At 53.2% G+C, this 26,792-nt stretch overlaps 12 non-coding genes across 12 annotated transcripts; all 12 read right to left on the reverse strand.

The window, feature by feature from the left end:
* Window positions 1-1,924: 1,924 nt before the first annotated feature.
* LOC129061300 (small nucleolar RNA SNORD116) lies at window positions 1,925-2,018 on the reverse strand. The gene has a single exon (XR_008528132.1). It is a non-coding gene; the product is annotated as a small nucleolar RNA SNORD116 (small nucleolar RNA).
* Window positions 2,019-4,205: 2,187 nt separating this feature from the next.
* Window positions 4,206-4,300, reverse strand: LOC129061304 (small nucleolar RNA SNORD116). Its single transcript, XR_008528136.1, has one exon. It is a non-coding gene; the product is annotated as a small nucleolar RNA SNORD116 (small nucleolar RNA).
* Window positions 4,301-6,774: 2,474 nt separating this feature from the next.
* Window positions 6,775-6,870, reverse strand: LOC129061359 (small nucleolar RNA SNORD116). The gene has a single exon (XR_008528188.1). It is a non-coding gene; the product is annotated as a small nucleolar RNA SNORD116 (small nucleolar RNA).
* Window positions 6,871-9,137: 2,267 nt separating this feature from the next.
* On the reverse strand, window positions 9,138-9,231 carry LOC129061298 (small nucleolar RNA SNORD116). The gene has a single exon (XR_008528130.1). It is a non-coding gene; the product is annotated as a small nucleolar RNA SNORD116 (small nucleolar RNA).
* A 561-nt stretch (window positions 9,232-9,792) lies between these two features.
* LOC129061306 (small nucleolar RNA SNORD116) lies at window positions 9,793-9,889 on the reverse strand. Its single transcript, XR_008528137.1, has one exon. It is a non-coding gene; the product is annotated as a small nucleolar RNA SNORD116 (small nucleolar RNA).
* A 2,472-nt stretch (window positions 9,890-12,361) lies between these two features.
* Window positions 12,362-12,455, reverse strand: LOC129061349 (small nucleolar RNA SNORD116). The gene has a single exon (XR_008528178.1). It is a non-coding gene; the product is annotated as a small nucleolar RNA SNORD116 (small nucleolar RNA).
* A 2,335-nt stretch (window positions 12,456-14,790) lies between these two features.
* LOC129061352 (small nucleolar RNA SNORD116) lies at window positions 14,791-14,886 on the reverse strand. The gene has a single exon (XR_008528181.1). It is a non-coding gene; the product is annotated as a small nucleolar RNA SNORD116 (small nucleolar RNA).
* A 537-nt stretch (window positions 14,887-15,423) lies between these two features.
* Window positions 15,424-15,520, reverse strand: LOC129061296 (small nucleolar RNA SNORD116). The gene has a single exon (XR_008528128.1). It is a non-coding gene; the product is annotated as a small nucleolar RNA SNORD116 (small nucleolar RNA).
* A 2,455-nt stretch (window positions 15,521-17,975) lies between these two features.
* On the reverse strand, window positions 17,976-18,072 carry LOC129061360 (small nucleolar RNA SNORD116). The gene has a single exon (XR_008528189.1). It is a non-coding gene; the product is annotated as a small nucleolar RNA SNORD116 (small nucleolar RNA).
* Window positions 18,073-20,541: 2,469 nt separating this feature from the next.
* LOC129061299 (small nucleolar RNA SNORD116) lies at window positions 20,542-20,635 on the reverse strand. Its single transcript, XR_008528131.1, has one exon. It is a non-coding gene; the product is annotated as a small nucleolar RNA SNORD116 (small nucleolar RNA).
* A 2,263-nt stretch (window positions 20,636-22,898) lies between these two features.
* Window positions 22,899-22,995, reverse strand: LOC129061353 (small nucleolar RNA SNORD116). The gene has a single exon (XR_008528182.1). It is a non-coding gene; the product is annotated as a small nucleolar RNA SNORD116 (small nucleolar RNA).
* Window positions 22,996-25,237: 2,242 nt separating this feature from the next.
* On the reverse strand, window positions 25,238-25,330 carry LOC129061348 (small nucleolar RNA SNORD116). The gene has a single exon (XR_008528177.1). It is a non-coding gene; the product is annotated as a small nucleolar RNA SNORD116 (small nucleolar RNA).
* Window positions 25,331-26,792: the final 1,462 nt, after the last annotated feature.

Here is a 26,792-nt window from a genome sequence, read left to right on the forward strand (position 1 = left end):
GGTCCTGACAGAGGACCCAGCTCCTGAACAAGCACGGCCTGGGCCCCGACCCTGAGAAAAATGCCCTGCTTCCCAACAATGGAAGTCGGGGTCTTCAAAGAACGGGTGCAAACAGGGATGCCACAAGCCTTCTAACATATTCAAGAGATTCGTCTTTCCCATCTGCTCTTCCCGAACAAACCACACTGATCCTACATACACCGTCTCCTGACCTTGGATGTGATGTCAGCCTACACACTCTGTCCCCACAGGCGGTCACACATCAGTGCACTAGAACTAAACCAACGACGTCCAAAACACAGAACCACCTACATCTAGGTGGCCGCAATGGCACCAGAGCCAAAGGAGCCTGTCTTAGCCTTAAGTGGCCAAGTGAGATGAGACCAGGTGAAGCTTCCAGCTCACTAAGCCTAACTTCCCATGCAGGCCAGCAGGTAACCAGACAGGAACGGCCTCTCTTCCCCCATGGCCGGGGGTAACACATGACTGAAACACGGGCACTTGCCCCCCGGAGACCAGGCATTTCCTCCTCCAGGGACATTCAAGGCACCAACCTCATAAAAAGGAACTCACATTAGGCTGCCTTTGCCCAAAGGAGCATCCCCATGACTACAAGGGAAGGCTCTGGAAAAGTAGCTCCATCCTACAGCCAGCAACGGTGTGGTGAGGGTCAGGGAGCAACAGGCATAGAACACATTGATTTTGCATGAGTCGACACCCTGGGATTCAACAAGAAACCTCAACTTTGGGCCCAACAACCTCCGAAAGTTCAGAAACTCTATTCACAAAGCCTAGAACAAGAATAAACATAAACACATATTCCAGGCGAAAACAGACAGGCCTTTTCCACCAAGTGGTGCCCGACATGCCAGAAAACAAGGTTTCTCCCACGTCCACAAGCTTTCCAGGAAAAAAAAAAACCAACCCACTTAAAGAAGGTGAGAAACACAAAGTGCCAGGAGAACCCAATCGCCCTGAAGATCTATCTTGACTTCAGCACCTCCAGGCTTGGACAGAGCTAAGTGTCAAAAATCACGTTCACCCAGCACAAAGAGAGGCGGTGCGGGCAGGAGAGCTGGCTGGCACGGGCGACTCGACCTCTTCAAGGTGCTGACACCAGAATCCCTGGGTGCCACCCCTCTGATAGGGAGACGCTAGGTGAACCGCCTGCACCCGCCACTGCGCCCTGTGCAGGGGACCCGATGCCTCGCTGGCCGGCACCACTGGGCAGCCCTTCAGGGCCAAGAGAAGCTCCTGGGTAGCCGAGGGTGGCTCTTGGGACAGAGGGAGCCAGCAGTTTCCCTGGAAACCCAGGGAATCGCAATCCAACGTGTCCTGTAGGGGACCCTCCTCCCTGTCCAGGCCTTCAGCTCCCACAGCGACTTCACCTCCCAACATGCAACAGCGTGCAGCTCTTGGCTGCATTCCATGCATGTGGATTTGCTACAAATAAAAGTTTCCAACGGTAGCACTGATCTGCCATTGGCCACCAACACCTCGGGGAACTCAAAATTCCTCACCAAGTCAAAAGGCAAGGACAGCTATCGCTACCTGCAGGGTGACGGACGCTGAAGGGAAGCCAGGGAAGCTTGGCTCAGTGGCACCAAAGCCAGACCATCATGGGCGTAATTCTGAAGCAAAAACCTGGCCAACACAAATCCACGTCATGAGCTCACGGCGACCGGGCCACCCCCACACTCTGGCTCCCAGGACTGAAATCCTACACGGCCAGCATACCAACAACGACCGGGCACTCAAACTTCAACTTTTTGTTCACTGACACCCAATGACACAGACGAAGCCACTGATACGATCTCTCAGAGGGAAGGTGCTCAAATGCTGACGTCCTGGGCGGTGTGTGCGGGAATGTGACCAAGGGCCAGCTGTCCCTCACTCTAACTGTCCTTGGGGCCCTGCACGCGCTGGACCTCAGATCTGATGAGAACGACGGTATGGAGTTCTCGCTCATTTTGTTCAGCTTCCAAAGAATGCATTTTTGAAGGGGTCATCACTGATCCGAGCACATTTCAGCACCTGGGTTATTGAGCAGGTTCGCTGGGTGGCTCACTGGGTGGGGCAGTAACGTCAGAGACTACCAGTGGCCTGGAGCACCCAGATCCCAGCCACTGAGCAAAGGGACAGTCCATCCACTCTTAGAGGAACACCCCACGTGCCATTCAGGACAACCGAACTAACCACCCCTAGTAGCTCCAAAACTGTGAAAGCCAATGTCTGAACTTGGAGCAGAGGAACGCTTACCTTCCTGAGAGATGCCCAGGGGTGGCGGTCACTCAGGGCCACGCCTCCTCTGGGACTCCTGGGGACCTCAGTCATCCAGGGAGAGGGGTCTTTGTTTCTGGGCTGAGAACAGCCTTGCACTGCAGCTCCGCCTGAGAAGTAGACAGAAATCATATGCATGTTTGAGACACGTACACAGAACCTCAGGGAATTAATTCATGTCACTCTCTTCCCCCACTCAGGCCTTGCATCTGTCACCTATTTCTGTCCCTGAGATCTAGCATACGGCAATGATTCCATGCGTGTAGATCGGTCTGCAAATATGCTGCATGTGTCCATGGGCAGAGGCCTCCTCGGCTGACCACGCGAGCCCCGTGCACTGATTCTTGACCAGACGCACGTATCCCAATGAATAATAAAGACGTATTTCATAAATATAAAATGAAATAAAAAATAGGAAACTTTCACTGCCTGCCGGTGCTACAACAGACCCAGATGTTCCATTCCCTTAGCCACTCTTTTGGCCAAAAAAAAAAAAAAAACAAAACAAAAAAACCCCAAAAAAACCCCACATTGACTCTATGTCGCTGCTCCTCCCGACTGTGCATATGCAGTCACGTTAGTCATTTGGGACCTACTGTCGCAAGTGCACTGCTCGGATGGAAACAGGTGATCCTGAAACAATGAAGCCACCGCCACAAACCCTGACGCCATTAATCAGCATGCGGCCTAGAGGGCAAAAGGAGCCTGTCCTAATTCTGGGTGGCCAAGCAAGTTCGGGCCAGTCACCTCTCTGTGCTCAGACAAATGCCCTCAGTGAGACAAAGGAAACCACGATGGCGTTGTGATGGTCACCAGCATGACCCGCTACAAAACCCAATGACACTAGGCCACATGTGATCCACAGACATTGTGAATCTTGACTCTGTGGGACTCACTGAGACCCTACCCCTCTCTCAGCACAAAAATGCCACCAAAACCCTTGGAGAGTCCTTGAGCATCAAACACAAAGACAGAATTAACAATGAAGCTTCCTCCAAACAAGGGTATGTGAACATCTCCCCCGGCAGGGATCTGTTCATGGATGGGGGTCTGCTATGACCACCGGCGTCCACGGCAAATGTCAACCCTACTGAACAAACTGGGATACGTCAGTGCCAAGAAGGTAGCACTCCAAAGTGGCACTTTGACCTGGGAAGTCCTCTGCTGAGGGGGCAAAGGGACAAAGGGAATATTGGCCAGGCAAGTCCAATCAGAAAGGACTGGATGGCTCTTGTGGGCCAGTCGACTTCTTAGAAAGCACTAGTAATAAAACCACTGACCACTCCTCTGGAATGGAAACTGTAACTGAACGAAGGTGAGAAACCACGGCATCATGCGCAAGAACACGGGACACTATGGGGTAGTCACTCTGAGAACTTGCCCTCAAGACCCCGACAGGTCCACAAGCCACAGGACAAGGACTTTGGTTGCAACAAATGAGGCAGTAAATCCCCCCCAAACCCACAGAACCACACCACGCCGTGCCCCCTGCATGGCCCTCGGCTCTTGTCTACAACATCAGGCACCACCAGCGTCCTGATTTCAGACCTAAGTCCACGAAATCAGGACTTAGACGGTTGGCCACCTTGCGTGTAAAATGGGGCTACTTAAAACAGAGAAGGGCCAACTGCAGCAGCAGGACCTAATCATCCCGCAGCTCTGCTCCGGCCCCGGGGTGGCTTAAGTGTCCTCATGCAGTCGAAAAGCAAGAAGGAGCTCACAACTTGGAAGACCAGCGGCTCCAATTAGAAGCCATGGGAGCTACGGCTGCTCAGGTCCATGTGCAGACCCCAAACGGCTACATGTGAAGCAGCTACCTGGTCAGAAGGAGGCTCTCTGATGCTGACACTGTGGGTGGCGTGTGTATGAGCGTGACCGAGGGGCCGCTGTCCCTCACTCCTGCCTGCCCTGGGCCTCCACGTGCTGGACCTCAGATCCAATGAGAACGACAATGGTTGGAGTTCTCTCATTTTGTTCAGCTTTTCCAAGGAATGCAGTGTGAGGGGGTCGTCATCGATCCGAACATGCTCTGGGGTGCAGGTCACTTGGGTGACGCAGCCTGGACAGCTCATCCAGAGAGCCAGTGACCCCAGCATCTTTTATTGGCCTGGAGCACCCAATCCCAGCCACTGAGCAGGAGGAACTTTTAATCACTCTTTCGGAAAAAGCCCATGTGCCAGGATACTCTAGCAAGTCTAAAATTCCTAAAGCATTTGGTAAAACTTGGGGCAGAGGAAAGCTTACCTCCGTCGGCGATCCACGGGCACGGGGCACACGCAGGGACACGCTCCTTCCAGGACTTCTGCACAGCTCTGGTCATCGAAGAGAATGCAGGCCATCTCTCCATGGCTGACTGCAAGCCTTGCACGGCCCCTCCACCTGGGACATGTAAATCACACGCACATTTGAGACACTCCCCCAGATTTTCAGATAACATGACCCTTCCTGGCCTTTCTCCCAGGTATGCCTTGCCCCTGTCTGTGGGGCACCTCTGTCCCTTACGAGTGACTGCAGCTGCGTGTGACGCCATGGGACCGACAGGTATGCAGGGGTGTGTGTGCGTGGTCCTGACAGAGGACTCACCTCCTGAACAAGCACAGCCTGGGCCCGGCTGCCTAGATTCACACTCTGCTCCCAAGAGAAAAAGATGGGGTTTTCAAACAAAGGGCTGCAAATTCTGACCTCCAGGCCTGTCTGATAGAGTCCACAGACTCCCTCTCTCACAGCCACTCCTGAACACATCACAGCGATTCTTGGTACACATTCCCCTGACCTTGGATGTGACGTCAACATGGACCCTGTGTTTCTGCAAACTGCCCCAGGTAAACCACAGGGGACAGAACCCAGTGACCTCTGGAAACACAAACCACCCCCCTGCCTACAGGCGGCACCAATGGCACCTGGCAGACGTGGCCTGTCTTAGTCTTCACTGGACAAATGAGTTCAGGCCACTAAGCCAGATAATTATCCTCATGGGGAAGGTGGTAACGAGACAGAAGTGGCCCCTCTTCACCACCATGACCCAGGGAACACCCGACTGAAAGCAGAGAGAGGCCCTTCCAGGGCCTGGGCATATCCTCATCCAGGAAGTTCAAGGCCCTGACTTCCATTGAAACGTTCCAGTACTTGGCCGTCTTGACCGAAGGCGCGTCCACATGCCTACAAGGCACGGCCCGCAGAAAAGAGGCCTAATCACTGCACCCCACATGGTGCAGTGAGTGTCAGGGAGCACAGCCAGAGAAGATTTGGATTTTATGTAAGTCGACAACCTGGATGTAACCAGTGCCCGCACCCTTGGCAGGTGATCCCACAGTGGACTTCACAAAGCTCAAATGCTCCCTTCACAACGACAAGAACAAAAACTGAGAGAGAACACATCTTTCACGTAAAAAGAATGGGCCTTTTCTGAGGGAGCTGTCAGTCCCTGCGAGTGCACCTGACACCCCAGGACTCCCAGGCTCTGCCATCCGCACAGGTCTCCAGTAAAAAATCCAGCCCATCAGAGGAAGGAGTAAGATACCTCTTCCTGGAAAGCCAGGCCAGGCTGGAGAAGTTCTTCGACCTCAGCATCTCCGAACTTCAACAGGGCACAGGGGACAAAGAGAATGCTCCCCTAAGCTACGTGACCCAGGGATGGCTGAGCGGCCTGTGCGCTGCACCGCTGGACCCCCTACCAGCGCCAAAAACAGAACCACTGAGCTCCGCTCCCTGAAAATGCAGTCGCCATGGGAATAACGTGGACCTTCCACGGTGGCACATACAAGGGCCTTGACTCCACCCTGGCAGGTACCAACGGAAGCCCGTCAGGGCCAAGAGAAGGCCCTGGGAAGCTGATGAATGTTGCCACAACAAACAGAGAGAGCACGGCTCGTGGAAGGCTGTGGAATCACACCCTGACACGACCCCTCCAGTACTCCTGTTCAGGCCATCAGCCACACCAACAGCTTCACCGCCGCCCTCAGAGCACAGCACAGTCCGTGGCTGGCCGTCACAGGCGTGGACTGAAGTATATTACAAATAGCAGCTTCCAGCGGTGGTGGCACCACGGCCTAACATAGGCAATTGGCCCTCAACACCTTCGGAATCTCAATGTTCCTCAAAAGGCCAAAGAGCAGGAAATAGATCGTTATGTGATGGGCCTGATGCTTGAATCAGAAGGTCAGTGCGATTCTGCTCCCGGTCAACAAAACACAGACCTCCGGGCTATGTCTGAGGCAGAAACCAAGTCAATGCAAATCCACGCCATGTGCTCACTGGGCCTAGACCAAGGCCATGTTCTGTTGACTCCTAAGGAGTGAAATGCTTGATGGCCACCATGCCAGCAGAGACTGGACATTCAAACCAGAACACTAGATTCCTGGACACTCGATGCGAAAGACGACGACCCAGATCCTCAGAACACACTAAAATGCTGACGGTCTGGGTGGTGCACGCATGAGTATCACTGAGGGGTCACTCTCCCTGTCTCCTGCCTGTCCGGGGCCCCCCCGTGCTGGACCTCAGATCCGATGAGAACGACGACGGTTGGAGTTCTCACTCATTTTGTTCAGATTTCCAAGGAATGCATTGTGAGGGGGTCACCATCGATCCGAGCACGTTCTGATACGCTGGATAATTTATCAAGGCAGGCTGGGCGGTTCACTGGATGATCCAGTGACGTCAAGAGTCCTCCAGCGGCCGGCAGGAGTTAGATCCCAGCCACTGAGGAAGAGGACATGCAGTCACTCTTGGAGGGGAACCCCATGAGCCATTCAGGACACCCCAACGAGCCACCTCGAGCACCTCTAAGAAACGTGAGGACAGTTGGCTGAACTTAGAGCAGGGAAACACGTACCTTCCCGCGTGTCTGTAGGGATGATGCTCACTCAGGGCCACATCTCCTCTGAGACTCCCATGAACCTCTGTCACCCAGGGAGAGAGAGATCTTCCGTTTTTTTGGCCGAGAAAGACCCTTGCAATCAGCTCCACCTGAGAAGCAGACAGAAACCAGAGGTGCGTTTGAGTAATGTACCCAGGTCCTCAGGGGATTAACCCACGTCATCCTTTTCCCCTCAGTGGACCCTGCGTCCGAATGGCACCTACTTCTGTCCCTGAGGAATGACTGTGGCAGGTGTGATGCCATGCATGTGTGTCAGTCTGCAGATGTGTTGCGTGTGTCCTTATTTGAACAATCAAGCCCCGTGCCGAGATCTCTGGCCACACATCCAAAGAGAAAAAGAAAACTCATGTTGCTGCTAACATAGGCCAGGACTCCCTCTCTTTGTCAAAGCCAGCCCTTCTGAACACAAACAGCCTTGTGATTCTATGTACAAACTCTTACTGGCCATGGATGTGAGGTCCGCTTAGACATCCGAGCCCCAAAACTGTCACAGCTGAACCGCCCTGGAGGGAATCACAGGGGCCACCGCAATGAACAAGCCACCGACAAAAAGCCTCTTCCCATCGGCAATCCACCTCCAGGGAAGTAGCAGCCTGTCCTCATCTCCAGGGGCCCAGGGACATCTGGCCAGGCAGCTGGCTGTGCTACCTCAGCCAAATGGCCTCCGTGAGACAACAGGACACTGGAGGAGGATTCGTTGTCTTCACCTACCACGATTCCAAACAAACGCCCAACTGCAACTAGGCCGCATGCTGACCCAGAGACATTGAAAAGCTCGACACTATGGGACTCACTGTGACCCCTCTGTCCCTCAGCACAAAGACACCACCCATGGCCTCGCAGAGTCCCTGGGTGTCAAACCCGAAGCCACGAGGCAGGATTAAATATGATACCTCCCCTGAACAAGGACAAGTAGACATTTTCCAAGGCAGAAATCTGTCAACAGCTGTGTGCCAGGTCCCGTGTTGCTCTGGGTCTTGGCCACGCCCACAGACTGCCACACCTCTGATCAGAATGGGACGGACCGGGGCCAGGAAAACGGCAACGTCCTGAAATAACACTGTGGCCCGGATGCTCCCAGCCAAGGCACAGAGGGAAAAGGGGGATGTTGGCCAAACGGCTACAATTAGAGATGGCCAGAGGCAATCAACGGTACGTGTCCCTCTTCAATGGGGCGACTCCGCACTGGAAACGCTAAGTGAACAGAGGTCAGAAGCCACAGCCTCATGTTCTAAACCGTGACGCCTTCGCTACAGGAACCCTACGTATGACCCTTACAGACCCTGACATCCCTGAAATCTAAGGACGATAATGTCAGTTGAAAAACAGGGGATGGAACACGCTAGAGACACTCACAGAACCAGACTGAGCCCTGTCATCCTGGTGTCCTGCTGTCCCTGTCCAGGCCAGCAGCCACCACCGCTTCCTGGCTTCAGAGCTGCAGCCACAGTGCAGTCCGTGGTTGGCCAGCTGGCACGGGGACTGGGCAAAGCACTGACCAGAGGAGCTGCCCACTGCAGCACATGGCCTGAGTGTCCCTCTGTCACCACCCCCAGTCCCGTGGGGGTTCCATGATCCTCGCAGAGCCTAAGACAAGTGTAAGTTTCCAGACTGCCACACCCAGGGATCGAAAGAGAAACCAGGGAAGCTTCTGCCCTTTGGTTCTACCACAGAGACCACCCATCACAGGCGACTTCTGAAGCAAGAGCCTGGCCAGGACACACCCAGGCCATGGTCTCCAAGGGCCCGCGCCGCAGCCACACTGCACCCCTGTCAGGAGCAGAAAATGTGCTAGTTCACGAGACCCAATGACGGGGCATCGCCAAAATCCACTGATCACAACCACCCAGCTGGAGACATGAAAGCCCTAACAGTCCCGAGGAGGCTCTCCGAAGCTGATGTGCTCGGTGGGGCGTGCACGCGTGTGACCATGGGGCCGCTGTCCCTGTCTCCTGCCTGCCCTGGGCCTCCACGTGCTGGACCTCAGATCCGATGAGAACGACGGTGGGAGTTCTCACTCATTTTGTTCAGCTTTTCCAAGGAATGCACTGTGAGGGGGCCATCATCGATCTGAGCACGTTCTGGGACGCAGGAAAATTCAGGAAGGCAGGGTGGCCAGGCCAATGAGTAAACCAATGACCTCAGAGCCCTCCAGGAGCAGGAAGTCTACAAATCCAAGTCGCTAAGCAAGAGGGACCGTCGCTCCATTCTCGGAGCAAATCCGATGTGCCACTGGGGACACGTGGACAAGCCACCACTCTAGGGAGTCTATTAAATGGTAAATATAAAAGCAAACCACGGGGCAGAGGAAATCTCACCTTCCTGAGGGATCCACATGCACAGTGCTCACCCAGGGTCACACTCCCTCCAGGCCTCCCGAGCACCTCTGGGCGTCAGAGGAAAGGCAGGTCATCTCTTCACGGCTGACGGCGAGCTTCCACGGCCACCCCACCTGGGAGGTGCAGAGAAGTCATATGCACATCTGAGCAACGTACTCAGACACTGACACAATGAAAACACAAACAGTAATTCAAGAGGCTCTGTAGGCTGAGGTCTGCGTGGAGCGTGCATTGATTGTGACCGAGGGGCCGCTGTCCCTCTCTCCTGTCTGCGCCCTAGGCCCCCCACGTGCTGAACCTCAGATCCAATGAGAACGATGACGGTTGGAGTTCTAACTCATTTTGTTTAGCTTTTCCAAGGAATGCATTGTGAGGGGGTCATCATTGATCCAAACATGTTCTGGGACGCAGGACACTTAGGCAAGGCAACCTAGGTGACCCGCCTAATGAGCCAGTGACCTCAGCGTTCTACAGTGGCCTAGAGGACCCAGATCCCAGCCACTGAGCAGGCAGGACAGTCCATCTACTCGTACAGTAGAGCCCCCGATACCGCTGAGGACCCGTGCACAGGCTCCCTGTGTCAGATCTACAAATTCCTCCAACAAACAAAAGGACATGGGAAAAAAATATGCTTACCTTCCTGAGTGACCCACAGGCATGGTGCTCCCCCAGGGACACTCTCTTCCCAGAATGCCGAGCACCTCCCATCATCAATAAACAAATGGGGGTCTCTTCATGGTGGCCGTGAGTCTTGCATGACGATTCCACCTGGAAGCGTGGAGAAATCACATAGAAATTTTAGAAAAATATCCAGATTCGAAGGGACGAGGCAAGCGCCATTGCCAACCGTCCCCTGGGAGTTAACACTGCACCTGCCTGTCATGCATCTCTACCCCTTAGAAGTGACTGCAGGTGAGTGTGACACCAGGAGGACAGGCAGGGATGCAGGGGTGTGTGCGTGTGGCCCTGCGCAGAGGACTCTGCTCCCCAACAAGCACACCTTACACCCAGATCCCCAGCACAATCACGTCCTGCTGCCCAACAACAGAAGACAGGGGGCTTCGAAAGAAAGACCATAAACTCTGACCTCCAGACTCTTCCAAATTAGCCAAGCGCTTCCTGCTTTCACAGATGCTCCCTCTGAGCACATCGCACTGATGGGATGTACACCCTCCTCCTGCCTGTGGATGTGATGTCAACTTGGGCATTACGTGCCCACAAGCGGTCACAGGTAAAGCACACTTGATACAACAGCAACAATGGCACAGGGCAGAAGTGGCCTGTCTTAGTCATAAGTGGCCATATGAGTCCAGGCCAGGTGAAGCTTCGAGCCAACTAAGCCTGACTCCCCACGCGGGCCAGCAGGTAACCAGACAGGAAAGGCTCTTCTTCACCTACCAAGACCGGGGATAACATCTGTTCAAAACGAGGGCACATGCCCCCCGGGAACTGGGGATTTCCGCATCCAGGGAGATCGAAGGCCCTGACCTTCACGGAGACATCGAACTCTCGGCCGCCTTGACCGCAGGAGCCTCCCATGATGGCGAGGTGCATCCCCAGAAGAGCAGCCTCAGTCACTACCCCCAAGGATGGCGCAGTAAGTGTCAGGGAGCAGAGCCACAAATGACGTTAAAGCTACAGGAGCTGGCATTTTGGGATGCAACCCATGAGTGACTCTTCAGGGAACAACGCCACAGAAGACCTCACGAAGTTCAAACACTCCATTCTCGAAGACAAGAACGAGAACGGAAATAAAACCCATCGCCCACGTGAAAAGACGCAGGCCTTCTCCAAGGGGTGGGTCACTAGCAGCGAACCTGACATCCCAGCACATCTCCGCCATGCGCACAGGCTTCCCCATACAGTCTAAACCACCCGAAGAAGATGGACGATGCCTGCGTCAGGAAAATCAGACCACCCTGGAGAAGTGCTTTGACCTTAAAGTCTCAGGGATGAAAAAGAGCAGAGTGAAAAACAATGTCTAAACAATCGGATGCACAGCGGGAGGGACAGCAGCTGGCATCGGCACTGAACCTCCCCTCAGGGCGCTCCCAGGAGACCCACTGAGTGACTATGACTCTGGATTGGAGATGAGGACAGAGCCACCTCGCTCCGTCACGGCGCCATCAGCAGTGGCCCTGAACCTTCCCTGGGACACAGCCATTGGCAGCCCCATGAGGACCGAGGGAAAGTCTGGGGACCCCAATGCAAACCCTGTAGCGATTAAGGACAGGATGTTCCGGCAAGGCCCTTGCAACCATGCTCACACCTGTCCTTTTGCCGGTCCTGCCTTCCTGCCCAGTGCAATGGTCACCCGAGTGCACAGAACAGAGCGTAGCCCATCCCAGCTGCGATTCAATGGCCTCCACAAATCTACAACAAGTAAGAGCTTCCAGCAGAAACAATAAAGCCTAATAATTGATAATTCACCCCAGCACCTTGGGAAACTCAAAATTCCTCATCAAGCTAAAGGCAAGAACAGGTATCGCTACCTGCCAAGCCCAGGGATCTAATCAGGAGCCGCGGGAGCTCGGGCTCTTTGGCACTAAAATACAGGCCATCAGGGTCTACGCCCAAAGCAGGAGCCTGGCCAACACACTCCTACGTCATGAGCTCATGCGGCGTAGGCCAACGCCACACTCTCCAACTCCTAGAGCTGAATGGGTAGAGGGCCATCACACCAAAAAACACTGGATATTCAAACCAAGAACCCTTGATTCATGGACACCCAACTCTAGTGGTGAAGTGAAGGACCCCTAGATGGAAGGCGGTTAAAAGCTGACGTGCTGGGTGGTGCGTGCCGGAGTGTGAGCAAGGAGCAGCTGTCCCTCACGGCTACTGTCCCTGGGGCCCTCCACGTGCTGGACCTCAGTTCCGATGAGAACGACGGTACGGAGTTCTCGCTCATTTTGTTCATATTTCCAAGGAATGCATTCTGAGGGGGTCATCATCGATCCGAGCACACTCTGGGACGCTGGAAACTCCAGCAAGGCAGGCTGGGTGGTTCACTGGGTGATCCAGTGACCTCAGAGTCCTCCAGCGGCCTGCAGGGTGCAGATCCCAGCCGCTGAGGAGAGGGACGCTCAGTCCTCTCTTTGAGGGGAGCCTCGTGAGCCAGTCAGGACACCCGAACGAGCCACCTCAAGCAGCTCTAAGAGCCCAGAAGCTAATGTCTGAATGTGGTGCAGAGGAACGCTTACCTTCCTGAGGGATCCCCGGGCCTGGTGCTCGCTCAGGGACACACTTCCTCCAGGACTCCCGGGGACCTGAGTCATCCAGGGAGAGAGAGGTCTTCATTTCTGGGCCAACAAAAAACCTTGTATCACAGCTGCACCTGAGAAGGGAACAGAAATCATATGTGCATTTAAGAAACATACAACTAACAAGATCCATTTCATCCTCTTCCCCTTACTGGGTCTTGCTACTGAATGTCACCTACTTCTGTCCCTGACACATAACTGAATACAAGTGTCATACCATGCGTGTAGGGCACTCTACAAATATGCTGCATGTGTTCATGGGCAGAGGCCTCCTCAACTGAACAAGCGAGCGCTGTGCTCAGATCCGTGGACACACATGCTGCCTCCCATCGAAGGAAGACCCATTGCTTTAAAAAATATAAAAGCTTGACCGCATGGGGCTGCTAAGTGGTTCCAGGGACACCTTCTCTCACAGCCCCTCCTTCTGAACACACAAAGCACACCCAGTCTCTGTGTGTGTCTTAGTAACTGCAGATGCGAGGGCAGTGCAGACGTGTGGGCCCTGAAAACATTCCCACGGGAAGCTCACGTGCTGGAAACACAGTGCCCATGAAACACCGAGGCCACCGAACAGCCTGGCCCCACGGGCGTGGCAGTAGCAGCAGGGCCAAAGTAGCCTGTCGCAGTGGTAAGGTGCCAGGCAGCTCCAGACCAGGCAGCTGCTCATGCTACCAACCCTACGCCCTCGGCAGGCAGACGAAGGGACACTGCAGGGGATTCGTGGTGTTCACCCACTATGATCAGAACCAAACCCATTTGAAACTGGGACACAGTCTCATCTGGAGACACAGCACAGGTCAGCGCCATGGGACCCAAAGTGTGACCTCTCATCAGCATGGGACCACCACCAGGGACACTGTAGAGCTCCAGTGCTTTATCCACTAGAAGAGGAGGAAGAGCCAAAACAAGTACATCTCCTCCTAACCAAGAGCACTTGGACCTTTTCCAGAATAGAAACACAACCAAGGCAGGGAGCCTGGGATCTTAGGGCACACAGTTGCTGCCACGCCCACAGCCTCTGCCACGCCCACAGACTTCCACTGTAAAATCTCAATCCCTCTGAACAAAATGACAGACAACAGTGCCAAGAAGGCAGCGCCCTCCTAGGTAGCACTTTGACTTAGGCAGCTCCCAGCCAAGAGGAGAAAGGACAAAGGGAATGTTGGCCAAGCCATTCCATTCAGGGATGATGATGAGCAGGGATCGGTCACTGGACACCTTCAAATATACTAGGAAAACATCCTGACACCACTACTGTGCTCTGGGAACAGAAGTCACCAATGGTCAGACACCACGATGTCAGACTCGAGAACGCTGCACCTTCCTTGGCAGGCACCCAAGGTACGCCTGGAGAGGACCCTGAAATCCCATGATGATGACAGTTAAAATAAAGTGAGACAGGAGATTCCATGGAAGACTCTGTAACCACATACTATGATCTGTCCTCTTCAAGACCTCTGTTTCTGAGAAGGCCATCAGCCACCAGACAGACTTCATTTCAGAGCCAGGCCCACAGCACACTGTGCAAGGCGGGCCACCTGGCACGAGGATTGGAAGAGTAGTTAAACTAGAGAAGCTCACTATGGCCGAATCATCCCTCTGTCCCCATCCCCAAACCTATGATGAGCTCCAATTATCTGACCCGTCACAAGGCAACAACAGGGTCACAATTTGCCAGGCCGGGGGCTCTAATCAGAAACCAAAGAAGCCTGTGAACTTCCATTCCCCACACAGACATTCCAGGACTAAACCTGACCTCCAATCTTGGCCAGGACACATCCGGGCCATGGTCTCAGTGGTCCTGCGCCACCGATGCATTGCAACATTGTGAGGACTAGAATACGTGCGAGCCGACAGGACAAAAAGCCTGGCTATTCGCCTGAACACCACCGACCATAAACACCCAACGGAAGACATGAAAATACGGTCAGTCAGGAGGCTTCTTGATACTGGGGCCCTGGGTGGCGTGTGCATGTGTGTGACCAAGGGCCAGATGTCTCTCACTCCTGCCTGCCCTGGGCCTCCACGTGCTGGACCTCAGATCCGATGAGAACGACGACGGTTGGAGTTCTCACTCATTTTGTTCAGATTTCCAAGGAATGCACTGTGAGGGGGTCATCATCGATCCAAGCACGTTCTGGACGCAGGGAAATGTAGGAAGGGAGGATGAACAGGCCAGTGGGTAAACCAATGACCTCAGAGCCCTGCAGGAGCGTGAGGTATGCAGATCTGAGTCCCTGAGCACGAGGAACAGTCACCCCATTCTGAGAGGAAATCCCTGTATGTGACGGGGGACATGTAGAAAAGCCACCACTCTACGGAGTCTGTTAAATAGTAAGTAGACAGGCAGAACACGGGGCAGAGGAAATCTTACCTTCCTGAGGGATCCACAGGCACGGTGCTCACCCACGGACACACTCCCTCCAGGACTCCCGAGCACCTCTGGGCGTCAGAGCAAAGGCAGGTCGTCTCTTCATGGCTGATGGCGAGCCTTGCATAGCCACCCACCCTGGGAGGTGCAGAGAAATCACATGCACATTTGAGCAACGTACTCGGAAACTAAGGCAAAGAAAATACAAAAGTGAGACTGGAGATTCTGAATTGCTTATGTACGACCGAGGGGCCGCTGTTCCTCGCCCCTGTCAGCCCTGGGCCTCCACGTGCTGGACCTCAGATCCGATGAGAACGACGACGGTTGGAGTTCTCACTCATTTTGTTCAGCTTTTCCAAGGAATGCACTGTGAGGGGGTCATCATTGATCCGAGCACGCTCTGGGGCGCTGGACACTCAGGCAAGGCAGCCTGGGAGGCTCACCCAATAAGCCAGTCACCTGATCATCGTACACCGGCCTGAAGCACCCAGATCCCAGCCACTGAGCAAGAGGGACAGTCCATCCACTCATTGAGCAAAGTCCAGCTTACCCCTGGGGACATGTGGACAGGCTTCCCATAGCAAACAGATGAAATTCTAAAGTGAATGGCAGAACAAAGGTAGAGAAATGCTTACCTTTCTGAGTGATCCAAGGGCACGGTGCTCAGGCAGGGACACGCTCCCTCCAGGCCTCCAGAGCACCTCCAACCGTCAATGGAAAGGCAGGTTGTCTCTTCATGGCTGATGGCGAGACTTGGACAGCGACTCCACCTGGGAAGTGTAGAGAAATCACATGCACGTGTAAGAAACATACTGTGATTCTCAGGGAACAAGACCCATGCCATCTTGTCTCCCAGGTAAGCCTTGCACCTGCCTGTCATGCACCTCTGTCCCTTAGGAGTGACTGCAGGCGTGTGTGACACCATGAGGTAGGCTTTATGCAGGGGTGTGTGCCCCATGGCCCTGTGCAGAGGGCTCAGCTCCTCAACAAGGACTCTGGGCCCACATCCCTAGCACTATGGCCAACAAAGGCTGAGAGCCTTCAGAAGAAAGGATGGAGATCTGGCTTCAAGAGGTTCTACCATAGCCTGTAGACACACTCCTTCCATAGCCTATCCCTCTAAACAAATCACACCAACTCTGTGTATACCCTTCTCCTAGCCATGAAACTGACGTCAACTTGGACACTGTGTGCCTACAAGATGTCAAGAGGTAACCCGCATTTGACAGAACCCAGTGACCCCAAGAACAAACCCCCACATACAGGTGGCACCAATGGCACCTAACAGACAACGCCTGACTTAGTCTCCATTGGCCTACGGAGCTCAGGCCAAGCGAGTCCTCGAGGCCGTTAAGACTAACTGTCCTCACGGGCCAGCAGGAAACCAGATAGAAATGGCTCCTAATCACCCTCCATGACCCAGGGTAGAAACTGACCGAAACCAGGGCACATGCCCCTCCCGGGACCAGGCACCTGCTCATCCAGGGAGATTCAAGGACCTGGACTTAGTGCGCATGTTCCAACACTCGGCAGCCTTGACCACAGCAGCCTCTTGGGCCCCATAGTGCAAGGGCCTGGAGTGCACCCTCAGTCACTACACCCCTTCTGGGACAGTGAGCAAAGGGAAGGACAGACGTCAAAGACTTCATTTTCCCTGAGTCCACGGCCTGGGATTCATTAAGTGACCGCACCCTTGCAGGTAGTAACGCAAGCGGCCGCACAGAACCGAAGTGCTTCATTCACAGAAAAAGAGGACAAAGATCAAAATAAAGCACATCTGTTGCACACAAAGATGTGGACATTGTCCAAGGGTGTCGTCAGTCCTGGGTAGTTCATGTTGAGCCCCAACACTCACAGGCTCTGCCACGTTCAAGGGTGGCCCGTGACGACTCTATGCCATCTGAAGAAGGTGCAAGATGCTGGTCCCAGGAACGCTTAACCACCCTGAAGAAGCACCTTTTCCTTAGGATTTCACTTTCTCATTAGGGCAAAGGGCCAAAGAGAATTTTTGCCTAAGTCATCTGAGACAGGGCTGGCCAGCTGTCTGGCCGGGATGGGGGCCATGGGACATCCTCAATGTGCTACAGTAGAACCACTGATAGACCAAGAAGACGCCAGGTGGTGAGGCTTGATCTCCCAGAGCACCATAGCCAAGGGCCCTGGACACATCCCTTAATCGCAACGACTGGCAGCCCATCAGGGACAAGAGAAATCCCACCGAACCTGAAGACTGTGTCTGGAAAAAATGGGAAGAGTATGACCCATGGAAGAACCAGCAATTGCACTAGAACCTGCGGTCACTGGACCTCCAAATAATGGCTTGAGTTTAGAGCTGTGTCCATGGTGGGCATCCTGGCAATGAGGACCACATGAGTGGTTAATTACAGGAGCTGCCAATGCAGCAACAGGGCTTAATCATCCATCTGTCCCTGACCCCAATCCCGTGGTGGCTCCATTGTCTTCACAGAGCCAAAAGGCAAGAACAGGTTCACAGCAGGCCAGGTTGGAGGCTCTAGTCTGAAATGATGGCAGCTTTTGCTCCTTGGCCCCACACAGAACCCCAAGGGCTATTTCTGAAGCAAGGGCCTGGCCAAGGCACATCCTGGCCATGGTCTCCATGGGCCCGTGCCCCAGCCACACCGCACCGCTGTCAGGACCAGAATATGTGCTGGCTGACAACATAGAAGCCTGGACAGACACTCTTGATCATAAATACCCGACTAAAGACATACAACTCCTCACAGTCAGGAGGCTCTCTGATGCCGACACCCCGCATGATGCGTGCATGAGTGTGACTGAGGGGCAGCTGTCCCTCACTCTAACTGTCCCTGGGCCCCCCACGTGCTGGACCTCAGATCCGATGAGAACGACGACGGTTGGAGTTCTCACTCATTTTGTTCAGCTTTTCCAAGGAATGCAGTGTGAAGGGGTCATCATCGATCCGAGCACGTTCTTCAAGGACTGAAAATTCTGGCGAGGCCAGCTGGGCTGCTCGCTCAGTTGGATCGTGACCTCACATTGGACACCGGCCTGGAGCATCCAGGTTCCAGCCACTGAGGAAGAGGGACAGTCAGTCCACTCTTGAGCAAAAACCACATGCCACTCAGTGCCATGTGGACAGGCTGCCTCTATCAGGTCTATGAAATCCTGAAACAAATGGGAGAACTGGGGGCAGAGAAGTGCTTACCTTCTTGAGGGATCTGTGAACACGGTGCACACCCAGGGTCACGCTCCCTCCAGGGCTCCCGCACATCTCCAATTATTCAAAGAAAAGGAGGTTGGGTCTTCATGGCTGCTGGTGAGTCTTGCACGGCCACTCCACCTGGGAAGTGTAGAGAAATCACATGCACATTTAAGAAAAGTACTCAGATGCTCATTTAACAAGATGCTTACCAAACATTTTCCTCTGGGGAAGCCTTGTATCTCCCTGTCATGCACCCCTGTCCCTTAGGAGTGACTGCAGGTGTGTGACACCGTGAGGCAGGCAGGTACACAGGTATGTGCACGTGTGGCCTTGAGCAGAGGACTCAGCTCCTCAACAAGTACATCTTGGGCCCAGATCCCTAGATTCACAGCCTGCTTCCCAACATAGCAAGATAGGGCCTTCAAAATAAAGGGTGCACACTGCGGCCTCAAGAGGCTTCTCCAACAGTCACCAGACTCCTTCTCTTACAGCTTCTCCTTCTGAACACATCACAGCAATTCCACGTGCACCCGCTTCCTGACCTTGGATGTGATGTCAACATGGATGCACTTGATCTGCAAGCTGTCACAGGTAAACCACACTTGACAGAAACCAGTGACAGCCTAGGCAACAAAATCCCCCCATACAGTGGCACCAATGGCATATGGCAGAAGTGGCCTTCTTGGTCTTAAGTGGCCAAACAAGTTCAGGATGGGCAAAGCTTTGTAATAACTAAGCTTAATAATTGTCATCGTGGGCCAATGGGTAACCAGACAGGAATGTGTCCTATTTACCCACCATGCCCCAGGGTAGGAAGTGACAGCAACTAGGGCACATTCCCCTCCAGGGATCAGGTATCTGCTCATCCAAGGAGACTGAAGGCCCTACCTTTGCAGAAATAATACAACACCTGCTGCCTTAACCAAAGCAGCATCCTTATGCCTCCCAGGGAAGGCACAGGAAAAGCAACCTCTACCACTACACCTAATATGGTGGAATGAGTATTAGGGAGCATATACATAGAAGGTCTGGATTTTGCATGAGTCAACTATGTGGCTACAACACGTGGCCCCACCCCTGGCATATGATATCAAAATAAACCTCACAAAGCTCAAATAGTCTTTTCATAAATACAAGAACAAGCAATGCAATAGTACATTTGTTCTACCTAAAAAACCATGGATGTTTTCCCAGGACCATTGAGCCCCTGGCAGTCACAGCGCACATGGCCTCCGCGACGCCTGCTGGTATCCGCTGGGAAAAAATCTAACCTGCCAGAAAAAACTGTGACCTACCTGTGCTAAGGAAGTCACATCCCACTGAAGATGTACACTGACCTTAAAACGGACAGACCTTAACAGGGGGAAGGGTCAAAGGGCATGCACCCCTAAGGGACGTGCCCCGTGATGGCCGCCGGACCAACTCAATGGGCTGCGGACAGGCAACTGAGCTCCACTGTCTGAAATGGAGACACCAAGTGACCACACTGCATCCACCACAGGGCCATCTTCACAAGGGCCCTCAACAGCCCCTAGCAGGCCCCCCGTCGACCCCTCAGGGCCAAGAGAAATGCTGCAGAGCCGATGACCACCTTTGGGTCAAATGGAAACAGCACATCCCACGGAAGCAGGTGACATTACACTCCCACCTGTCCTCTCAGTTGTCTGCCCTTCCTGTCCTGCCCATCGCCCCCCACAGATCTGCGCTTCAGGCGTGGAGAACAGCACAGTGCACGGATGGCCGCCACGAGCGTGCACTGGGCAAGTACGTCACAGACAAGAGCTTCCAACTGCAGCACCGAAGACAGTCATCTAGAAGGTGCTGCCAACATCTTAAGGAACCCAATTCCCCACCAAGTCAAGTGGCAAGAACAGGTGTTGCTACCTGCAGGCCTGGGGCTCTAATCAGGAGCAGGGCAGCATTGCTCTTTGGCCAAAGAGAGACCCATCGGTAGCTACATCTGAACTGAGAACATGGCCAAAAGAGATCCACAACATGAGGGTCAGCTAACACCACTTCCTGGGACCAAAATGCTACATGGATACCCCAACAAGACTGACCCGTTCAAACCAGAACCTTTGACCGAGGGAGAGCCAGCCACAGCGGTGAAGCCACTGGCCCTGAGACAGAAGGCACTCAAAGGCTGATGTGCTGGGCGGTGTGTGCAGGAGTATGACCAAGGGGCAGCTGTCCCTCACTCTAACTGTCCCCAGGGCCCTGCACGTGCTGGACCTCAGATCCGATGAGAACGACGGTATCCAGTTCTCACTCATTTTGTTCATCTTTCCAAGGAATGCACTGTGAGGGGGTCGTCACCGATCTGAGCGTGTTCTGGACGCCAGAAAACTGAGCGGTGCCAGCTATCGACTCACGGTGCGAGTCTAAGATTTCAGGGTCCTCCAGTTGCCAAAAGAATCAAGATCAAAGGCACTTAAGCAAGAGGGTCACTCACCCTACATGCCACTGGGGACAAAAACATGAGCCACCTCTAGCACCTCTTGGGTATCAGAGAGCAGATGGCTGGACATGGACCAGGGGAAAGCTTACCCTCCTGAGCGATCCCCAGGCCCGGTGCGCACGCAGGGCCACACAGAAGCTGGCACTCCCGGGGCCGTCCAGTCATCCAGGAGCAGGACGAGCGTGTTCTGTTGGCTGACAATGAACTCTGCACCGTGACTCCACCTGAGAAGTACAAAAAACGTACACGTTTGAGAAATATATACAGGTTTTCAAGTCATTAATGCACATCATCCTCTCCCTCCTTCACGGGAGTTGCATGTGACTGTCATACTTCTGTCCCTGAGGAATGGCGGAGGCAGGTGTGATGTCATGCGTGTAGGTCGGTCTTCAAATGCATTGCATGTATGTGCGAGCAGAGGCCTCCTCAGTTGAATGAGCAAGACCCGAGCTGAGATCCCCAGCTACAGGCCTGTCTCCCAACAAAGGGAACCAAGTTTCTTCAAAACTAATAAAAGTGAAATCTGACCACCTGGCGCTGCTCACACAGGCCAAGGGTGACATTGGTCAGAACCACTCTTTACAGTACACAAAGCATAGTGATTCCGCAGGCACACTTCTGGATGGGAAGTCTACATTGACATTTCATCCCTGAAAACTGTCGTAAGTGACCCAGACCTGATGGACACACAGCGACCCCCGAAACCAACCAACCGACGACACAGAGCCTGGCACCATTAGCACAGGAGCTATGACTCCAAAGTACCCTGTCGTCATCTAAAGTGGCCAGGTGACTTCAGGCCTGGCCCCCCTCCTTGCTAACTAAGCCAAAGGCCCTCCATGGATGCAGAGAAACCTGAGCAATATTCGTGGTCTTCGCCACACGCCACTCAGAATAAAAACCTAATTGAAACCAGGGTGAAAACCCCTCCAAGGACACTACACATGCTGACCCCACGGGACTCAAATGTGACTGATCTCTCAGCATAGGTACAGGACAAATGACCTGTCTGAGCTCCACTCCTTCATCCACAGGGCAGCAGGGAGACCTAAAGAAAATACATCTTATGACCAAGGGCCTGTGAACATTTCCAAGGTAGAAATACATCCATAGCTGTGTGCCTGGTCCCTTAGCATCCACAGTCCCTGCTACATCCACAGGTTGCCACTGGGGAATCTGAAGCCTCTGAGCAGAGTGGGAGGCAAAGTGCCAAGAAAGTGGCACCTTCCAGGTAGCACAGTAACATGGGAAGCTCCCTGTCAAGAGGAGAGAGGACAAAGGGAATGTTGGCCAACCCATTCAAACCAAGCCATGGGCCAGTGGACCTCTTACAATATGCTAGGAGAAAAATGCCACTATGGTGGAATGAAACATCACTGAACAAACGTTGGAAACCACAGTGTCACATTCAGGAACGCTGAGCCCTCGGTGGGATGAATGTGCCTTACGTCGCTTCAAGAGCCTGAGAGGTCCCCGAAATCCAATGACTTTGGTGGAAACACAAGGAGACAGGAAGTTCCAAGGAAACCCATGGAGCGACACTATAACGCGTCCTCTGATTGACCTTCTGCTTCTGCCTAGACTGTGAGCCATCACAGCGTTTTGATTTCCGAGCTGTGTCCACAGCATACTCCCTGGTTGGCCACTGTGGGTGAGTAGTTGAATCAGAGGAGCAGCCAACTGCAGCACCAGGATCTAACTGTCCCTCTGTTCCCACCCCAACCCCATGGGGCCTCCATCATCCTCAGGGTCAAAAGCAAGAAGTGCTCAAATTGCCAAGCCTAGGGATCTAATGAGTAATCATGGAAGCTTCTCTCTTGGGCTCCACCAGAGCGCCCCCAAGGGCTGCATCTGAAGCAAGATTATGGCCAGGACACATCCAGGCCATGGTCTCGAAGGGCCTGTGCCCACACCACACTACCACTGTTGCGTCAGAAACTGTGCTAATTGCCAACACTAAATGAGCGGTCATTCACCCATTGACCATAGACACCCAACTAGAGACATGAGAATACAATCAGTCAGTCAGGAGGCTCTCTGGTGCTAAGGCCCTGGGTGGTGCTTCCATGCGTGTGACCAAGGGGCAGCTGTCCCTCACTGCTACCTGCCCGGGGCTCCCCACGTGCTGGACCTCAGATCCGATGAGAACGACGACGGTTGGAGTTCTCACTCATTTTGTTCAGCTTTTCCAAGGAATGCATTGTGAGGGAGTCATCATAGATCCGAGCACGCTCTTGGAAGGAGAGGCAGGCTGGAGGGCTCATATATGGAGCAATGACCTCAGTAGCCTCCGAGTGGCCTGGAGCATCCCAGTCCCGGCCACTGAGCAAGAGGGACAGTCAGTCCACTCTTGAGCAAAAACCACATGCCACTCAGTGACATGTGGACAGGCTGCCTCTTTCAGGCCTATGAAATCCTGAAGCAAACAGTAGAACTTGGGGCAGAAGGAATCTTACCTTCCTGAAGGATCCACAGGCACGGTGCGCAAGCAGGCTCACACACCCTCCAGGACTCCTGCGCAGCTCCGCCCATCAAAGGAAAGGGAGGTTGTGTCTTCATGGCTGACGGTGAGTCTTGCACGGCCCCTCGACCCTGAAAGTGTAGAGAAATCACATGCACATTTGAGAAATGTACTCAGATGGTCATTTAATAACATGCTCACCAACATTTCCCCCCGGGGTAAGCCTTGCATCTCCCTGCCATGCTCCTCTGTGCCTCAGGAGTGACTGCGGCCGTGTGTGACACCATGACGTAGGCAGGTATGCAGATGTGTGTGCATGTGGTCCTGTGCAGAGGGCTCGGCTCCTGAAAAATTACGCCTTGGGCCCAGAACTCTAACATTACATGCAAACCCCAACTGGGCAGATTTTACACTAGTGCATGGACTCCTTTCACAGAGGTCCCTTCTGAACAAGTCACACCCATCGTTCTTACACTGACTTCCTCATTGTGGATGTGGTGTCAACGTCTACATTCTGCCACCAGACAGAACCCAGTGATAGCCAGAATACCACCACCAAACCCATCTGGTGGCATCAACTGTACCCCGCAGAAGCAGCCTCCGAGGGACCAAAGCCATAAAGATTTTCCTCTTTCATGAGGGAACAACCTGGGATTCATCAAACGACCCAACTCTTGGCAGGTAATAGCAAAATGTACCTCACGAAGCTCAAATGTGCCATTCGCCAAGGCAAGAGCAAGAATTAAAACACACCGTATCTTCCAAAAAAACCAAAAGTGGCCTTTTCTGAAGGATTTGTCACTATGTGGGACAGCACCTGACAGCACAGCATCCCCAGTATGTGCCAAGCCCACAGAATTCCAGGGAAAAGTCTAGACCATCTAGAGAAAATCTGAGACTTCAATGCCAGTGAAGGCACCAGTAGAAACCCTTTGACCTGAAGATCACCAGGCCTACCTAGGGTCACACACAATCAGCCAAGGGTCCAAGGGGAACGTTTCACTATGCCATGTGAAGTAGGAGCCAACTAGCTGGGTGTAAAAAGCCACAGGACCTCAACAAGGTACTGGAAGTAGAGCCACTGGGCACCACTCTGAAATGGAGACATCAACTGAGCTACCTGCATCCACCGTAGCAGCAAATACAAGTGTCCTGAAGCCGACCCACATAGACAGCACTTGGCAGCCTCACTGGGGCCAAGAACTATCCCTGGGAAAATAGTGATTCTCATTTGAGCAAACGCAGACAGTACATCTCATTGAATCGCACACCAACCTGTCCCTTCCTGGACAAGGAATCAGAAACTACAGAGACACCCTGGCCAGGTAGCTCAGTTGGTTACAGCATTGTCTCTTGATACACCACACTTAAATGTTCAATCTCCAGTCAGGACGCATCTAAGAATCAACCTATGAAGGCTTCAACGAGTGGAACAACAAATCAGTGTCTCTCTCTCTCTCCCCCCTCCTTCCTGCTCCTCCTCCCTCTCTACATTTAATAATTTAAAAAATTTAAGAAGGAAGAAGAAACTAAAGTCTTCACTGCTTGGAACACAGCACAGCCCATGGCTGGTCAGCATGCATGGGGGCGTAGTGGGTGTGTTACAAACAGGGAGATCCAGCTGCAGCATCGTGCCCTAATTATCTGCAACAGGCCGCAAACTGCTTGGAGGAGTCAAAAATGCCTGGACTCCAATGAGAAGTCAGGCCATCGGGAGATAATTCTGAAGAAGAAACCTGGCCAACACAGACCCAGGTAACTGGGCCAAGGCCAATGCCACACTCTCTAAGGCCTATGACTAAAATGCTACGAGGGCCACCATGTCAACAAAGGCTGGATGTTCCCACAAGAACCTGCCGATCATGGACACCCCACAATAGGGGAGAACACACTGACTCTCACAAGGATGAGCTCAAAAGCTGACGTCCTGGGTGGTGTTTGCAACAGTGTGTGATGAAAAGTAAGCTGTCCCTCACTCTCACTGTCCCTGGGCACTGAACGTGCTGGACCTCAGCTCCGATGAGAATGACGGTTGGAGTTCTCACTCATTTTGTTCAGATTTCCAAGGAATGCAGTGTGAGGGGGTCATCATCGATCCGAGCACGTTCTGGGATGTTGGAAATTTAGCAAGGCCGGTAGGGTGGCTCATTGAGCCATGAGCTCAGCATCCTCTGGTGCCCTATAGGATCCAGATCCCAGCCACTGAGCAAGAGGGACACGCAGTCACTCTTGGAGGGGAGCCCCATGTGCCTTTCAGGACACCCGAACAAACCACCTCAGGCAGCTCTAAAAAATTGAAAAGCTAATAACTAGACATGGAGCACAGGAACTCTTACCTTCGTAATTAAGCCCCAGGCAGGGGGCTCACTCAGGGTCACACCTCCTCAGGGACTCCGGGGGACCTAGGTCATCTAGGAACAAAGAGGTCTCCATTTCTAGGCCAACAAAGAACCTTGCGTTGCAGCTCCACCTGAGAAGGGGACAGAAATCATATGCATGTTTGAGACACGTACGCATGACCTCAGGTAATGAATCCATGTCATCCTCTCCGCCTTGGCAGCGCTTGCATCTGATCATCGCGTCCTTCTGCCCCCGAGGTATAATGTACGCTGGGTGTGATACCACACGCGTGGGTCAGTCTGCAAATAGGTTGCACGTGTTCATGTGTGGCGGCCTCCTCATCTGAACAAGTGAGCCCTGGCACGGAATGCTAGCCACACTGGCTGCTGCCATCGAAGGAAGACCCATTTCTTTGAAAAACATGAAAGACGGAAACTTAGACCCCATAAGGATCCTAAAATGGGCCAAGGACTCCAATCCAATAGCCACGCCTTCCGAACAAACAATTGCATGCTGACTCTTTGTACCTACTATAAATGACTTTCACGCGGAGTGAAGTTGGACTTTGCCCCCAAGCTTATTGTCACAGGGGACCTGAACTTGACAGAAACATAGAGACCACCCCTCCCACACACACAAAATGAGACCACTGACAGCACACCTAGTACTGTGAGCACACCAGCTACGCAAGCCCAAGTTCATAGAGAGGGGCCAAGTGACCTCAGGTAGGGACCTCTTTGTACACAATGAGCCCTCAAAGGAAAAAGTGAAACCACAGGTGTGTTTACGGTCTTTACCCACTGGGACTCAAACAGTGAACACATTTGACACGAGTCCACCCTCTTATGCAGAGACCACAGACATTTCCCATCCAGTGGAATTCGCGGCTCTGACATTCAAGGAAATGTTCAAATACTAAGGGAGCCTTGTCAAATAGCATCTTCTTCTGGCTGGGCAATCTCCCTCAACGTAACCTTAAATGTGAGGCCACCCTGGGCAGCAGGGACAAGCAGGGGACAAAGTCATAAACATTTCCACACTGTCTGTGGCAACCCCATACGACTCAAGGCTCTGCTAACTCCTTCTACATGTGAATTTGCCCTTGACCTCAGAGCTCCGATGCACCATTCACGGGACAGGAGGAAGAATTACAAAGCATAATACGTGTCCAAGGCAGAAATCTGTTCATGGCTGTGTCTGGGGATCTCGGCGCTCACAGG

This window comes from Pteronotus mesoamericanus, unplaced genomic scaffold (genome assembly GCF_021234165.1).
Source record: "Pteronotus mesoamericanus isolate MK-2021 breed Mesoamerican mustached bat unplaced genomic scaffold, CSHL_Meso_final scaffold_582, whole genome shotgun sequence".
Taxonomy (NCBI): Eukaryota; Metazoa; Chordata; class Mammalia; order Chiroptera; family Mormoopidae; genus Pteronotus; species Pteronotus mesoamericanus.